The following is a 13,557-nucleotide window of genomic DNA, read 5'->3' as shown; positions in this document are numbered from 1 at the left end:
GAGGAAAAGGAGAGAAAAGACAACATTCGGACAGTGCTGGTGTTGGTGTCTGCTTGTCTCTCTGAGGGTGTGACTTCCAAAAGTTAAATCCTGAAATCACACTTATGCCACTACAATGTAGTACTAATTTTTTAAGATGATATAAAGGAAAATATCCAATAGTCATAAAAAAAGTCAAAAGATTTTTTTACTGCTGTTCTATTTTTGCCCCTCACCAGATGGTTACAGTCAGGCCAATAACTCTGCTGAATCTGTCAATTGATGCATCTGCTTGTCCCTATACAGGTTTAAGGGAAACAGACATTAGGTTTTCTTAGTAATGTCATAGGAATAACCAGCTGTGTTCATGGCAGCTTATTTGAGGTCCAATAATCCTCTCAATGCGTGAAAGGAAGCACTGCTGTCATTTTCCCACTGCTCACATCTGAACACATCCAGCTACCGCAAAACTACAAAGGAAGGAAAGTTATATTTATTCCAATATTCATATATTGGGATTTTAAAGCTCTCTTTTCTCCACAGAGCTCCAGAGTGGTGATCGTGTGCTAGGGGCTGCTGTGTTTTCCTGCTTGAGCTCCCATCCACTGAGGATCCTGGGAAGGGTAAGGAATTAGTCCTGGAGCCCTCATGGAAGGAGGAGGTGGTCCCATTGGATGGAACATATGTGGCCCAAAACCTGGGGCTGGAGTGGAACAATCCCAGGGGCCAGTGGCAGAGTGATGTTCACCACTGCTGGGGGACCATGTGGGGACTGGTAGAAGTAATTGGCAGAGGCTTTTTCTTCTGCTTCAGAAGGAGGAGGAAAAGCTCCTGGCGTGATCCCAGAGTTTGTGGTTCCATCGCTTTCTTTTTCTTTCCCCCTCGCTGCCTGGGATCTTCCCCATTTCATGTTGAGTCTGTGACCATTGACAATGAACTTGTTAAGGGACTTCTCAGCAGTCACTCTCACAGCCTGCCTTGTGGCAAAATGGATGAAACCACCCTGTTACCTCTGTACAACAGTGATCATCCGGATCTCTCCAAACTGGTAGAAATGATTTCTGAGGTCTGTCTCAGTAATATATCACTCAGACCACTAACGTATAGTGTGGGGATAGTCTTATCCTCAGATGGGTCTAGATGAGGAATTACGGAAGCTGCTTTAGAAGCTTATCTGCTACAGGGCCATTGATTCCATAATATCGGTCTTTGATATTCTGATCAGCAAGGGGGTCCTCTGGGTCCGTAGGCTTCTCCTGCCTGAACAGACACACTTCCCCTCTCTTACACTCACCTTTCACATAGAAGGAGCAAATGTGGGACCAACTCCTTTTGTAGTAGGGTGTGGTCCAGGTCAGTTTAAGCAGCATGTCGCTGGTGGACATGGCTTTCCCCAGCATGCCAACTGGCTGAGTTCCATCAGTTAGAAATTTCTCTCTCCACATTCTGCATGTAGTACTCTTTGTTGACATCTGATTTTGGCATGTCATCTTTAAAAGACAGTCCTGCATCTCAGACCTGGATGGGCAGGCCATAGTCTAGGTCTAAGAGGCAGGTCTGGTAGACATTCTTCAATTTACTGCAGGTTTGGCACACTTTAGTCTTCCTGAAGTGCACGCAGACCCCAGGACACCAGCAAAACACTGTGAATGGCCTGTAACCAATTTTTCATTCTTTTCTGTACTTTTCTTTGGTCATTCAGATAGATGGGTTTTCTCCAAGGCATGTCTGGCATAGAATCAGAAAGTCTTCATCTTCCCAGTTCTGCCTATTGTAGATACTAAAATCCTGAAAGGTCACCATTTTGAGAGTGCAGGGGAACAGCAGCAGATTCTGAGCTGACAGGACAAACTCTTGGATAGCAGGAGTTCACAGTTGCTAATTATAGGAAACTATAATTCCATCCAGAATTAGTAAAAGAGAGACCTCTAATTCCTACAACTGGCTCAGTTATTGGTAAAGTTATCAAGAAACACTATGTATATACTTACACTCCCAGAAATAGTGCTGTCTCTTAAATACATTGCTGTGCTCCTGGACGGGCCAGTCCCCAAGCTCAGCTGCAACTGATCATCTTTGTTTCTCATAGAGCTCACACAGGAGGAGGTACACACTGTCAAAGTCCACTGGAGGTGGCCAGTTATCTTGCATGGGCCCCAGCAGACCCGGAAGAACAATTCAGGAGCAGGGCGCCATTTGTCCTTTGTGGCTTTGACATCTCATCCACATCCACTGTCCCTATCCCCACACCTGCAATCCTACAACCCCACCAAAGCATTTGATGATATCGAAGAGAGTAAAAGAGAAGACACTGCTGAAAGAGGCACCTGGCATTACCAGTAAAACCACCTGCCTTGCTTAAATTCATGGAAAGGAATAAATTAGCTTATTATAAAAACCAGTCACAAGGAGGGCTCAAAGTTAGACAGGCTAAGCTCAAAAGCATGTTGTGGGGATCAAATCTTCCTGGGGCAATAATCCTAGGTGTTATGGTTTATGTTTAGGTGTCCCCCTAAAGCCTCATGCAGTCATAGGACAGGGACTTCTAGAGTTTGTAATTAACTCATGATCCACTGGGATCATGGGTGATCCAAGGCTGGGATTATGGGTCTGAGTACTGCTGGGATTGTGGGTGTGAGTGTAACACCCAGCCTGAGGCAGAGAGCATGAACATAACATAAGTGAGACAGACTTCCTTATTGTTGCCATTGTTCCTGCTACTCCTCCCATTTGCTTTTTGTTCTTTGCTGCCGTCATGAAAGGATGTTCCCTGGCATGTTGCAGTCTGCCTTGGAGCCAGCCAAGTATGGCCTGAGGGCATCTCAGAAGGCAGCAGGTCTTTGCAGCCTCAGAATTGCAAGGGAGAGGGACTTTGCCTTGAGGAGAAAGCCAAAGAACCCTATATTCCAGAATGGTGGCAGCAGCCACACCAGGTTCCAAAATGGTGCCGGCATGGAGAATTTGTTCTTCAGAATCAGGGTCAGAGTTCTCGGCAATCCAGGCACTCAACCACTACAGCCAAGAGTGAAGGAAGTCTGGCTACTGTTCCAGCTGATTGCAGATCTTGGCATCATCCACATGGCATTGGTTTTCGGTGTATTCAGAATGATGGAGTTCTGAGGTTAAGGCTTCCACCTAGATTTCACAAGATGACCTGGGAGGCCAGGCGCTGTGCCCCTAGGAGGGCAGTGTGAAAAGCCATGAATGAGAAGCCTATTCAGTGGAAACTCCAGAAGTTTGGAAAAGCCAGGAACATGGATTATCTAAGGGAAACTGCAAGGAGGGAGCAAAGCCGGCCTGAGAGAGAAGCCATGGGAGTTACCACCAAAAGTGACATAGAGGCAGAGCTACATGTAGCTCACAATTTGCCACAGATTACTTCAGGTGTTCTATAAGGACCTACAGGATTTAGTGTTTGCCTTGCTGGATTTTGAACTTGTGTTGGTCCCATTGTACTGCTGTGTGTACCTTTTGGAATGGTAATGTTTGTTTTATGCCACTGAATGTTGGAAGTGTTTAACTTTTCCTTTGTACATGGGTGCGCAGCTGAGTTTGCCTTAGATCTTGGCAGAGACTTGGGACTTGGACTTTTCAGCAATTCTGAAACTGTGGGACTTTGACAACTCTTAGCAGTGGACTAAAATGCCTTTTGTGTGGAGGACCACCTGAGCAGCTCTCCTTGAAAGAAGAGCGACTGTCTCCATTTTGACTGAGCCTGACCCTATTTCCTCGTATTGTTCTGTACGGAGCTGGCTAGGACTTCTGTTTATCCTTCAATTGGCCTTAAGCAATGTGTATTGGTCTAGCTGAGGTGCTGGTGATAGTCTTTGAAGGTGGCATGTGTGTTTCCCTGGTAACCTATATCTGCTGCTCTTTAACATGAGCCAGGTCGAGACAGGACAGAAAAGCCAATGCTCCATGCTGCCAGCTGGGATCGAGCCTCGAGACAGAGGCTATGACTTCCTGGGGCTTGAAAGGCTATATCAAAGCTGAAGCACCAGACTTACCAAAACATTAGATACTATATAATGTAGATTACTCTCTCTGCACATCCTCTCTGCATATCACAGAGGCAAGATTAGGCCACCCACCTAGCTCAGTTTATACTAGTCGCCTACTTCCCACAATTCTCAGTCAATCCTCAAGCCACTCCTCTACTGAATTAAACCGGGTGAGGCCCTGGGTCACTCTCATAGTTCTGGAAAGCCACCTTCATAGCTGGACTTAGAGCCCCTTGGCTCCCCAGTGATTGAAAATATAATCTAGTGTCTTTATTTTCACCATGGGTTGCACTGAAAGTGGTAGATTGGAATCAACTTGATGGGATTCCAATAACGTAACTTTGGGATTACAAATATTGGCTTCTTGGACTGAGACGAGGACCTGGAAGTGTCTTCTACATTTTTGCACAGAGGCATGTAGATAAGTCTTTGGGGGACCAGGGTTGGAATATTATGGTTTATGTCTAGGTCTCCCCCTAAAGCCTCATGCAGTCATGAAGCAGGGACTTCTAGAGTTTGTGATTAACTCATAATCCACTGGGACTATGGATGATCCAAGGCTGGGATTATGGGTGTGAATACTACACCCAGCCTGGAGCAGATAGCCTGAATGTAATATAAAACAGATGGAGAGACAGCTTTCCTCTCTGTTGCCATTTTTGCTGCTACTCCTCCGTTTTGTTCTCTGTTCGTTGCCACCACCATGAATTACTGTCCACTGCCATGTGCCACTCTGCCTTGGAGCCAGTTGACTATGAACTGAAACCTCCAGTAACTTTGAGCTAAATGAATCTTTCTTTCCTTCATTTTGTTTTTTTAATAATTTTATTGAGAAACAAACAGCAATTAGTTTCAAAACCGATTACTAGCACAGTTTCAATAATTAATACATTGCATATTGTTGTCTTAGTGGTTATTCATTGTACAAGATGCAGCACATGATATCCTGTCCACAAACACTATTAGAGCAAATCTCTCTATTCATTGAATTAAGAGAATGCAGCTGTATATCTATCCTATTTTGAATATGCAAATGCAAAATGGTCATTCATTTGTATCCCTCTTGTTTTTTAGTTTTGTGAAAGAAGGGTATTCCATTGTCATTTAAATATTGTAGGTGCGTGAATTCAGCAAAACATTCCAATATAATCCAGTACTCCATAATAGTAGTGGGTTTTCCATAAGACTGGCAATGTCAGAAGTTGTTGACTTGAGCCCTTTACAGCTCAGCATATTAATATGGCCTTACTTTTTATACTTTGTTTTTATACTTTTGTGCTGGATGGTTAAGACCAAGATAAAGCAAGACCTATATAACAAGAAATGTAACTTTTGAATCTGAGAAGGTCAGTCAAATCCCCTCTGGATTTATCCTGAAACCCTGTACAGCTGTTTGCAGATCCTTTGTCAGTGTCAGCCATGTGAAGGAATCATGGCCATTGCTTGGCCAATTTGCTCTCTGTGAAAGCCTGAGAGAATATTTTCTCTCCATGTGACTCTCCTTAAGCACACTCTACATCACAGATCACTTTCCTCTTTGGCCTCATAATCTCCTTGATCAGAAAATTTGGGACACAACTGAGTTACATGATGTTACAGTACAAGTTCTCATATGTCCTGAGTCTTCACTTACCTTGAAGGGCTAGGGCCAAAATGTTGGATGTCCTTGCAGCCCTTCTTTTTTGAGTATTTGTTCCAGCAACAATAGAAGAGTAACGGAGACACTAGACCTGAACTTTTTGTTTGTTTCTGAGATGAACATGTTGGTGAGTTACTACAGAAGTTCATTTGTTGTGTCTCTCTTTGACAGCTCGTATTCATTCACTGTTCCATAGTTTTAAAGTACATTCACATCCATGCTCATATAAGCCTCAGAATGCTGGTGATTATCATCTCTGCACTGCTGATGAGAGAAACAATATTCCAGGAATTTAGATCAAAGATCGAATAAGGGATGGATTCTGTAGGACACTTTTGGTTCTTTAGGATGCCAAATCCCATCTTTTTCCTCCCTACCAGACAGGGTTCTGGGGCTCTTAGGTGTCACAGCAGCAGGGCCTCCTGAGAGTGGATAGAAAAGCAAAAAGGGATTTGCAAAGCAAGAGTTCCCAGGGCTGGCCAGTTAGCTCAGTGAACTAAAATGCCTGCTTAGGCAGACATAGGGGCTGGGGGTTCGAGCCCCATCCTCCAGTGCCAGACCCACCTCTGGGGTGTGCTGAGATGGTGATTGAGAATGAGCATGGTGGTGCAGGCCAGTAATCCCAGTGCTTGGGAGGCTGAAAAATAGGAAGGATCACTACAAGTATGAACTGTGTAGTACTGTAAACTCTGTACTGAATACATTTAAACAAAACAAAACAAAAAAAGAGTTCCCTGTGAGCTCCTTAGATACACTGATCTTTCTTTGTCAATCTACCTGGCTTCCTGTTCCCTGATGTCATTTCCTGTCTGGACCATATTCCTCCCCCCATCCCTATGATTATCAGCTAAAGGAAGTATTGAAAACATAATACAAAATCCCGTGCTTTTTCATCATCTGGTCTATATGGTCTGTCCTTTTACCACCTCTCCTGGCTCTAATCTCTACCTATTGTTTCTCTGGGTCTGCAGGTTGCCAGGCAAGACCCAGCAGGCTGTGGAAATCTGAGCATGCGCTGGGGTGTGGGGATACTATTTCAACCCCAGCCAGTTTATTTCTCAACTGTGAGATCTCATTAGGATAGGGACGAGGCAACCTGAAAGCGACGCCCTTCACACGGAATGCCTCTCAATACCCCACAGCTGGGGACTCTATGAACCGATTGAGGGCTAAGCTTCCATCCCATGAATATAGATGAGAAGAACAAGGTGCAGCCTAATCTGAGTCCTACATAAACTGCATCGCAAAACCCCACCATGTAATCCTAACTGAGGATTCTTGTTTTCCACAATGTTTTCTTACAGTGCCCTAAAACCAAGTTATATTTGCAAGGCTGTTACAAACATTGTTCTTGGGGGATTCAGTTCCTGCCAGCCATAGGCAAAATTTCAGGAAAAAAAAAATGATGATTCGATGATCTCTGAGTGAATGCATGTTTACTCCAACTAAAACCACACAGAGGTGACAGAATCTGGTTTCCATTTAAGCTGAGATTCCACAAATTAACAATAATAGTGCAGCCAAGCACTGACAGCAATATTTAATAATTCTCAGAGAACCCTCCTCCCATCAAATACTGGCAAGAATATGTTCACGGTGCAAGGAGCTAGAGATCCATTCAACACTTTCTGTGCTATTAAATTTTGCGTAATGAGCAGTGTAACTATAATAGGGCCCACATCTCTATCATTTCAGCACCCTGGAAACCACAGTTAAGAAAAACCCCATGAAATAATTCTAGAGTGACCGGGAGACCCAAGAAGACGAGCAAGTTCTGCAGGGCCAGAGCCCTACCACTAGGAAGAGGGAAGTTAGCCTGACCACATGCACACTTTTATTGCTTCTTAGCAAAAATGGGCCTCTTCATTCCCCTATCCACTGTGTAAGGCCCAAAGGAAGAGAGAAGAGAAAGAAGCCAGAGAAGAAGTTTCTGTTCTATTCCATATTCCTCCGGATGCTTAATTTTACAAAGAAAAATTATTATTTTTGATATTTCAGTATGTCACCATTTTATCATCCTGTGATTATAAACTGAAGTGACAGCCCTTTCTTCGTGTTAAAATTATTATGGCATGGGATAGATCAATACAATAAAATTAGGTATGTAAACAGAAATGGAAATGTGACATGGCCTTTTAGATTTCCAGTAGAACAACTAAAATCAACTTTAACAGAAGAAAATGGCAATGCCACCTTCCTGGCAAGGATGCAGAACAACTGGAATTCCTTCATATTCTTGGAAGAATTTTAAAGGGGCATAATCCCTTTTGGGAACTGTTTGGAAGATTTTTTTTTTTTTTTTGCAGTGTTTCACACGCATGTTCTATATGACTCAGGAGTTTCATGTCTTGGTATTTGCTGAAGAAACATAAAAAAAACATGCTTACGTGTGATCCATACATGAATCATCATAATAGCTCTATCCAACACTTGCACAAAACAAACAACAAAAAAGGAAACCACCCAAACACTCACTACCAGTTCCCTACATAAGGGTAGTGTCACCTACACATACACTAGAAGACTCGCTCAGTGGTTAAAAAGAGCATGTCATTAATGCCTGTAATAATGTGGATAAAGATCAAACACATAGTAAGAAAAATTAAAAAGAGACAAAATAATCTGAACTGCATGATGCCAATTACAGGAAAACACAGAAAACCTAAAATGAACGTATCATACAACACAAAGCAAAGCAATGATATTCAAGTCGACATAGGTAGTTTTGACTACGAAAGTTAAATAGTTACCTATTTAAGTTTCAAGCAACTTAAATAACATTTTGGGATGATGGGATATGACCATGATGATGGTAAGAGTATGAACATATATTCCTGTCCTAACCCATGAATATATTTAAGATGAGTAAATTTCATTATATTTTTAAATTTTATTTTATTTTTTATTAATAATTTTATTGAGAAGAAAGTAGCAATGAGACATAAATTTTATAATAAATCAACTCAAATGTTTTCTGTTCCTGAGCATAGCTGCCGGGGTTCGATTCCCAGCATGCCTTGCCGGCCCCGCCTCCTGGGCTTGCTAAAATGGGGATTGAGAAGGGGTGTAGTGGCACATGCCTGTAATCCCAGCATTTAAGAGGCTGCAAACATGAGAATCACTATGAGTCCATATGTAATGAGACCCTGTAGACCCTGTAGGCCCTGTACTAAATGCATAATTTTTTTTTAAAAAAAAGTTTTCCATTCTGTCTCCAGGGCTGATTTTCCCTTGTCTCCAGTCATGGAAAGAAGCCCCATAGAGACTGTGGTGGATTAGCAAATGGTGGTCAGCTTGTAACTCCCAGCTGAACTGAAGCAGCATGGTGCTGGGTGTGGGAGGCCCACCTGAGGGTTGTTTCTGGCAGCACAAGAGGCAGAACTGGAGAGGAAGATGTTTAGAAGTTGTAGAAAGCTGCAGGCTTGCCTGAAGGACTTGTCATGCTGGGTTTCCTGATGTTCTACCTTGGGCCTTCCCAGCACCGATCCATGGAGCAGGCCTGCATGATACATTGCTGTGGGTTCTTGGTTGGGGGACATTGTTATAGAATCTAGATCTTCAGCTGGACTTGTACAGGACATGACCATCAGACTTAGGCCCTCAGTTGGATTCTTCGGGTTTTTAGAGGGAAGACAGATTTCCTGCATTCTCTTTGCATACTACTCTTTGGGTGATTATCATAAAATAGTTCTATAAATTGTGTGTAAAGAGGGCTCCTTCTACAGTCCAAGATTCCCCTTCTGCTATGGTTCAGAGGTTCTATCTAACCATTCAACCCACCAAAAAGAACCCCTGCTCTTAGAAAGGTACACACACAGCTATGCAGCTTAGGGTTCTCCTGAGATATCCACAGCCCAAAAGAGAGGAAGGAGACACACCACACCACCCCTCTCCCCACTCCTCCCCATTCTGCACAAGAAAATCATCAAGTTAACATCGACCTGGAGAAACCACAGTAGGACAGATCATGCCTGTCCTGTCCCTAAAAGAAAAAGTACCATTTGTCCTAGAAACTAAGACAGTTTGAGTAGATTATGTCCTAAGGCCTAAATGTTAACCCAGTGCTTGGTTAGCAGTGGTTCCACTTCCAATTTTTCAATTTTATAATGAGTTAATTGGCATGGAGGCCCACAGTAAACTGGAAACATTGGCTTGAGCTAGCTTGATTTGCAAATTTTTTGACTTTCAGGGGACTCATTGGGGGAATAAACATTTTTTTTTCTTTTCAGTTTATGACACCACTCATTTTTCAATGTGTTTGTCCGTACATAATCCCTTTATGGATATGTCTAGATTTAAATCTGACATCTTGTTGTTATGTCACTTAGATACTTCACTTTTCCTTTCACGTTTTTCTTTGAACTCATCAAGTTTTTTAAAATTTAGTGTTAATCAGTTTGCCCAATTTGTTAGCTTTTTGTACTTTCTGTGGGTGCCATTCTTTTATTTTCTTCTAAATTATAAAATACACTATCTTGCTGGGGATTATTATTTTGTTGCTTCATAGAAAATACAAGACTTTCTCCAAAGTTTAGCTCCACTTTCTTCCTGCTCACAACTTCTTAATTATTTTCAAAGGTTTTACTTTTGTATGCATTACATGTTCCACAAAATATTGTGATTCTTGCTTAGAGTAACTAAAAGTCTTCTGCATTTTTTTCTACATAGTGCACCATTAAGTGGTCACAAAGCTCACAGTCCTTTGTTTTCTCCATTTTTTCCTTGTGTTCATCATAGTCGAAGGGTAAGACTGATACCAGCTACTCTATAAAAGACTCGTATTTCAAAAAAAAAAAAAAAAAAAAAAAAAAAAGCTCGTATTTCAACCCGTGAGATAGGAGCAGATTCATGACATGGTATAGTTGTAATAAAGAGTAGAAGAATGTGTAGGACCAAGCCTCAGAGCACTGCAATTTTAAAGAGCTTAAGGATAAGTGACAGACTCATCCAAAGGAATTGAAAAGGAATGATCAGAGGGATAAAAAGGAGACAAAGAGAGGGGTACTCTGAGAGGTAACTGAAATGTCTACTAGGAGATGTGATCTATGATTTCAGACTTTGCTGCTAGATCAATAAAATGTGAGAACTCAGAGATAACCATTTGAGTTAGCAGCTAAATTTATGTTGTTTCAAGTTAGCTTCTGGTTCCCAGATTATAAGCAATGGATGGCATTCACTCTGCAACAAAGTGTTCTTTGTATTCCTTGTTCTTTCCAGGTTTGAAGGTAGGAAACAGCGATGCACTGAAAAGTGTCCATTAAGGATACTAGGATTAGAGTTCCCATTGGATCCAGCTATGCCCCTATTCCCCTGGTGGGTATATTTCCAGAAGAACTGAAAACATTAGTGATATATGTGTACCCATGTTTATTGAAACACAATTTGCAGTAGGTAAACAACAATTTGTTATTTGGAAACAACCAAAATATCTACCAAACAAGGAATAAATAAAAAAGATGTACTTTTGTTCAGTGGAGTACTACTCAGCTATAAAGAAAGACAAACTTGAGGCTTTTGTAGGTAAATGGATGCAACTAGAAATCATACCCATAAGTGAAATAAATCAGACCCACATGTGCAAGCATATTACTATCTCCCTAGTGTAAAAAAAAACTAAAACAGTAAATAAGATTCAAAAGGTACAATAGATATTGTGAAAGGGAAAGAAACTGCCCAAAAGGAAAGAACAACTGGTGTAGAGGAAAGGAGAAAAGAAGGAAAGGAAAAGACCATATTATATAAATTCAAGATAGCTAAGATAATTGTACTACTAATTTCTATTAGTCCTCTGAAAAGAAGTTAGTGCTTATATTTTTCAATCAATTTTGCATGCCTGTCCCTGGTAATCTGAGCAACTACTTTGAAGATAACCATATGCACTATAATAACCATTATTAATTCCCTAGCATCTTTTTTCAAACTGTATTGTTTTCTCCCTCTTTCAAATGACAATTTACATTGCTTTGATGTCCATGGTTCTTATGCTGGATCAGAAATTTAGACACAGATCCCTTACTGTAGAGATTCTTGCGGACAACCTCTTTTTTCTTCCAGGAAGAGCAGAGATGAATGCTTGTGATGTGGGACCTGGTTCTGCATTTGCAGAGGCAGGATCCACAAGACTGCTTTTCATTTTTCCTGTTTCATTACTACTACATGGCCAAATAGTACCTGGTCCATAGCAAACAGCCCATGCTGTTATAATGGTATTGTTAGGCATATCAGGCTCCCTATCAAGCAGATCCACTTAATTAGGATGCACGAGATCATTTAATAGTGATGGCCCTTCATTCTTTTCTGAGACAAAAAAAAGCCACACATACACTGTTGATTCAGGTCTGAGTTAGCTCTTTACCAGTGAAGATCACAGGTTAGCAAAAATGGAACTCATTTTCTTCAACAAGACAAGATCCTTCCGTTCTTTGTCTAACAATTAAATCATTGTCTGCATGAGACATTTTCTCCTTGCTAACTACCTGTCAAGCAGGTGAACAAAAATATAAGCCATAATTATGTTCATAGTTCTAGTGCTAGCATTCAAGTGGATTTGAAAAGCACTCCTTTTCCTAAACTGTGTTATGTAACCAGGACTTAGGCTTGGCGAGTCTCCCTGTCAGTTCTGTTCTACTTCAGTCTCAGCAAAGGGTATTACTTGACAACTGTGAACATGTTGCTCTACCCTCTGTCTACAAGGAAGAGGTTTTAAAAAGCCTGGCATTTGTCATAGGAAGCTGTTATAAGAACACACTATTTTGGGGTCTCTGTTCATAACTGCAGCTCCGTTTTCAGGTATCACTCAATATTCTGTTGTTTCAACAGAGAAGAGCTTCAGTATTTTTTCCCCAAAATGAGAAAAATCAGTTGTCCTGTGGATATAAGCTGCATGTGCAAAAGCAACAACAGTTTGGTCCTTTATTATTCATCTAGTTTTTGCAACTAAAAGCCCTAACTGCGTTCGAAGGGTTACAGAGGTGAGTAAAACCCAGGTGTAACAGGCATTACGGTGCAGCACACAGTCTCCTGGGCCAAAGATGCATCCATAAAAGATGTGGCACTACAAGCAAATCCATCAGGAAATGCAGTACATTACCTGGGAGAGTTCAATATGTAGAACTTCATAGGAAATTCTTTAAGTTCCATCCACATCATCTGTAATAGCGTAAAATGATTTGAAGTTGCAGGATGACCTTACACTGCATACGGTGGTCTAAGACCACATGTGCAGTGAGCTTGCACTGGCTTCAGTAGAGGAGCAGTGGGCTTCTTTTCAGCCTCTTTTCCTCTACTCTAGGCAAGAAAACCAAGTGAGCCCAGCCCTGAACTCCATGACATTCTGTGGAGGATCCTTCACATTATCTGGCCATTTCTAAAATTCTGGATGGCACTCAACTTTTAAATTTAGTTTCTTCTCCTCAATGAGATCGCTGTACTGTTTATCACCAGTGAAACTGAAATGCTCAAAGTATCACTGCCTCCTTTCAATGGGATTTAGACAGAGACCATCTGAAAAAGCCTTCAGCAGCAGAGGCAGAAGACAGATCTGTGCTAGCGGTCAGTGGACTTGCTCTGGGTGCAGATAAAATTATATACAAAACTTTTTAGCATTGCATGATTGCCATCTTTCTTTTTTCAATCTTTCCTTCCATCTGTCTCATCTGTTTGTCTCTTTCTTCTTTCTGTCAGTCATTTGTCTGTGAATATAAACATAATATGACCACAGTTGTTATTTTAGATCTAAAATGTCCCTAACAAGTCTCTTGACTGGATCATTCGATGCTGTGCTCCTCAAGGGATCTATCCAGAGATGAGTTCATGGCTGGTGGTGCCACAAGCCTGAGCAGAGGTGATCCCTGGGGTGAGACCTGGAAGGGGGGGCTCTTGTTCCCCACTCTGCCTTCTCTGTCTGCTTCAAGGCCACCACAGCTGAGCAGCTTCCTT

At 41.7% G+C, this 13,557-nt stretch overlaps 1 pseudogene; it reads right to left on the bottom strand.

Annotated features, from left to right (window-relative positions):
• Nucleotides 1–545: 545 nt before the first annotated feature.
• On the bottom strand, nt 546–1,782 carry LOC101586748 (annotated as a pseudogene).
• Between the last annotated feature and the right edge of the window lie 11,775 nt (nt 1,783–13,557).

This window comes from Octodon degus, unplaced genomic scaffold (assembly GCF_000260255.1).
Source record: "Octodon degus isolate 3935 unplaced genomic scaffold, OctDeg1.0 scaffold00204, whole genome shotgun sequence".
Taxonomy (NCBI): domain Eukaryota; kingdom Metazoa; phylum Chordata; class Mammalia; order Rodentia; family Octodontidae; genus Octodon; species Octodon degus.
The sequence above is the reverse complement of the archived record's forward strand: the minus strand, read 5'-3'. Positions and strand labels throughout refer to the sequence as shown.